Genomic DNA, 4,796 nt, shown 5'->3' on the forward strand with positions numbered 1-4,796 from the left:
TAGAATGGGAACAAAATACCCATGGAAGGAGTTACAGAGACAAAGTTTGGAGCTGAGATGAAAGGATGGACCATCCAGAGACTGACCCATCTGGGGGTTCATCCCATAATCAGCCACCAAACGCAGACACTATTGCATATGCCAGCAAGATTTTGCTGAAAGGACCCTGATATAGCTGTCTCTTGTGAGGCTACGCCAGTGCCTGGCAAATACAGAAGTGGATACTCACAGTCATCTTTAGGATGGAACACAGGGCCCCTAATGGAGGAGCTAGAGAAAGTACCCAAGGAGCTGAAGGGGTCTGCAACCCTATAGTGGAACAACAATATGATCTAGTATTTCTTTAAGGGAGTTTTTTATGTCCTTCTTAAAGTCTTCTATTATCATCATAAGATGTGATTTTTAAATCACAGTCTTGCTTTTCTGGTGTGTTGGAGTAACCAGGGCTCTCTGTGGTGAGAGAACTGGGTTCTGTTGATGCCAAGTAAACTTGTTTTCTGTTGCTTATGTTCTTATGATTGCCTCGTGCTATCTGTTTATCTCTAGTGTTAGCTCTTCTTGCTGTCTCTGACTGTGGCTTGTCTCTCCTGCAAGCCTGTGTATCAGGACTCTTGGGAGACAAGTTCTTTCTAGGAGTAATTTGGGTATGGCACAGCTGTGGCACAAGGTCAGCTCTGGGGTGCAGACCAAAACCAGTAGGATTCTGTCCCCAGGTGTTCCTTGGATCCTGTGTCCTGATATCTCTGGGAGGGTCCCTCTTGTGCCAGGAATGTGAACAGAAGTGGTGGTCTTACCTGTTCGCATGGGTGTGTCGGCACTCCTGGCAGACCAATTCTTTCATTGTGGTATTTGGGTATGTAGTGCTGTAGTACAGGATCAGTTCTGGGTGCAGAGGAAAACTGGAAAGCTCCTATCTCAGGCTGCTTCTCAGTTCCTGTGTCCTGAGGGTTCCAGGCGGGTCCCTCTAACCAGAAGTCCTAACTTGTGCTCACAGGCTTGTCATCTTCATGAGATGGAATTTTAGGTCAGAAACTTGATCTTCAGGTGTGTTAGGATATCTAGGGCTTTCTGTGGTAGGCAGACTGGGAAGATGGTATCAAATTACAATGATTTCTGTTGCTTATGTTCTTGTGCTTGCTTTTTACCATCTTTGGTGTTAACTGTCCTGGGTGTCTTGGATTAAAGCAGACCTCCTTAGAGGAAGGTAGAGCTGTATAACCTGGGTTAGGGCAGGCCTCCTGGGAGATAGGCAGTTCTGTCTCCAGTTAGGTAGGCCTCCTGTGTCCCTGTGTCCCTATGTCCCTGGTTAGGGCAGAAATCTTAGAAAACAGGCCGACTTTTGGGTCCAGAGGCAGATGTGTTGTTCTGTGTTCCTGGTTATGGCTAACCTCCCTGGAGACAGGTAGGCTTTGTTCCTGGTTATGGGAGACCTCCTGTGTTCCTGGTTATTGCAGACTTCCTGGGAGATAAGTAGGCTGTGGGGTAGGGATGGGGTAGCAGGGTTGCCAGTCTGCCACAGGTTCAGGTGGAGGTGCAGACTGGTGGGGGATGATGCTTGGGCAGAGAAGGATAGATCCCACTTCAGCTGGGCTCTGTGGGGGTCCCAGCTGTCATAGGGAATAGGGTGGGGGTCTCACCTGTGTTCTTGGTTATGGTAGACCTCCTAGCAGACAGGTAGGCTGTGGGAAGGTTGAGAAGGGGGTTGGGCTTTCTGATCTGTCACAGGTTCAGGTGGAGGTGCTGGCAGGAAGGGGCAGTGTTTTGTATACCTACCTGTGTTACACACTTATCATATGGGGCTGTGATTATTGACATGACTTCTCCATTAAAATATACAATAAAGTGGGTGGGATCATAGTTTTGCTTCTTTGAATGACCAATAGCTAATTTGGTATGTAGCAGAAGTTTAATATATTATATGAGGGAATGGATCATAGAGTATACTTAAGTATTGCTAATGTTTATATGATTCACATGTAGTGCCTCGTTCCTTTGTCTTTTATCAAACTACTGTATGACAGATACATATGCCAGAAGAAAAATAATAAGCAATGAAATATCGCCTCAAAGAAGCTTTCTGTTGGTTATATTCTTGTTCTTACCTTTCACCATCTGGTTATCTTTTATGTTAACTAGCCCGGGTGTCTCGAACTTGAGCAGGCTTCCTTGGAGGCAAGTAGAGCTGTGTAATCTGGGTTAAGGCAGGCCTCCTGTGTCCCTGTGTTGTTTGTCCTGTTTTTCATACAAAAACTCAGAAGTCTTTGAAATGTGTGTGTATTTAAGTGTATATATAAAACTCATGTTTCCTTTGGATTATGCTATATGTATTATTACTTGGAGAATAAAAGGATAAATGGAATTCATTTATATTCTAATGTGAACTAATTGTGACTGGAGATGCTGGTCCCAAGCTTGTGTAGCATGCGGAGAGCCCTGCATATGATTCCCAATGTTATACAATACAATACAATACAATACAATACAATACAATACAATACAATACAATACAATATAATACCTGAGGGCTATACTCATCAGGTTGGAATTTAACCAACTGAACAGCAAAAACAACTGTATGTGCTTCTCAAACAGAGCTAACTAGAAGAGAAACATTTGTAGAGAGCTACATGTGGATATGTAGAATGTGACTCTGACTCACCCAAGAATTCTGGGTAATTGTGTACGGAGATAACTTCAACAGAGTACTTTTTTCTAGTGCTAACAGATGAACATAAACCACCAAGAGTAAATTTCCTGACACGCCATCAGATGGCAAGTTGGAAAACAGCATGTTCTATTATGATAAAAATATTTTTGCTAATTTTTTAAAAATAGGTGAAATGTTTGTGTCACTTATATGCTCGTGTTGTCCAATATAGCTCAAAGAATTTCTAAAAAGTAGTTCAATCTAATTTATTGACTTTGTGGTAAAGTACATATAGTATTGCTTGTCATTCATATTAAAATAGCAGGAGACATTTTTTTTTCTGGCTCCATATTAAGTCTAGTAAAAAATCCTGATAGATGACCACTAAACTGTTTCAAAGCTTTTAATTTTATTTTGAAAGATCCTGACAGAATGTAAAAGGACACAGAAGCCCTGAAATTGGCAAGATAGACGTCAGTGTTAGCAGAACTAGCTTCACTGATTTAGAAAAATAGAGGTGCACAATGCTCTGGCCACTCCTTGAACCTGTGTGTCTGCCAATGTTCTGACCAGGTGTGTGCCCATTGCTGCACCTTCATTAGACTCTTTCCTTGTACCCCTCCCATACCTATTTCTTGAGAATAGACATTGTTTAGATCTGGAAATCCCCTACTCTCCCCCTTCTCCTTCCCCCCCTGAGGGCCTATAAAAAGTGGGACCTCTTTCCCCTTGGTGTCGACTCCTCTACCCCTGCGTGGGATATGAGTCGTCCCCAGAGCTCTGGCTTTCCCCGAATAAAGCCTCATGTGGTTTGCAACAAGCTCGGTCTGTCGTGAGTTCTTGGGTATCCACTATTGTCCTGAGGCCTGAGCGAGGGGCTCCTTTCGGAGTCTTTCACTTTCTTCAGGTATGGTGCATACTATCCACAGATGTTGACATAGTAATACAGATTTCTACAAACTGCATGTGTTTCATAATTGTTTATACAGAATTTTTTGTTTGTTTTATGTGTGACACTGCTGCTATTACAGGTGAATGCAGCTGTTACTTCCTATCATTTAGCAAAGGATGAGGTATAGTGTGCTATCTTCTATCTCAGTTATGCAGGATTCATTGGAGGAAACCTCAGAAAGTTTCCTTCTTGATAATAGTGCCCTCAAACTATGTTGGCTTTTCAGAGCAGCAAAAGCAGTTAACCCAGTACCAGTGAAGCCATGGATTTGATATGGGTTTGACTGCTGTCAGAGTGAGTGGGTGGCCCCCCAGAGCAGTGGTTCTCAGAATGTGGGTCACAACCCCTTTGGAGTCACATACCAGTTATCCTGCATATCAGATATTTATAATTCATTACAGCAGCAAAATTAGTTAAGAAGTCAAAATTAGAATAGTTTTATGGCTGGGGCTCACCACAACATGAGGAACTGTATTAAAGGATCACAGCATTAGGAAGGCTAAGACCCACTGCTCTAGTGGCAATCCATTGTCACCAGAGGTTTCACTGTGTATACCTGTTGCTAACTTCCCAAGATGGTTGAGTATCAGTGCCAAAGGCGACAAATGAGACAATATTGCTAACCCTGCACTCTGTCAGCAGCAGAAGAAAAGCAATTCGGAGTTAATTGGATCTTTTCTCTGCAGGGCATAGCATGTGTCTTAAATTTCTTCTACCTACCAGTGAGGAACCCTATAACTTGATGGTTATTAAGGTGAACACTTACCTTCCTTCAGATAATCACTATTAAGAATCCTGGCAAGTTGGGCCTAGAGATTCAGGCCTGTAATTCCAACTACTTGTGGGAGGTTGACCCTGACGATTGAGGACAGCAGGAATTACTTAAGACCACAACTCAAAATAAAAAGTAAAACTGGGGTTGTGTAGATCAGTGATTTCCTTGTGTATACAAGACATTAGAGTCAATCTTCAGTACAACTAAATGATAGAAGAAGGCAAATATAGTGTCCCAATTCATATCTGCCCAGCAAAGTTAAAACCCAGAGCTCACTGCTTTTGTGAGCTCATAGATGGTTGGTGGCATTCCTTCTGTGCTCACTTTGGCTGCAGGAGCACTGAGTGTGTCCACACGCAGAAGTTTTGCAGCCCTTTTTCTAGAATTCACAAATGCCAGGAATAGAGGTTTTTTTTTTTTTT

The sequence above is a fragment of the Mus caroli genome, chromosome X, assembly GCF_900094665.2.
Source record: "Mus caroli chromosome X, CAROLI_EIJ_v1.1, whole genome shotgun sequence".
Taxonomy (NCBI): domain Eukaryota; kingdom Metazoa; phylum Chordata; class Mammalia; order Rodentia; family Muridae; genus Mus; species Mus caroli.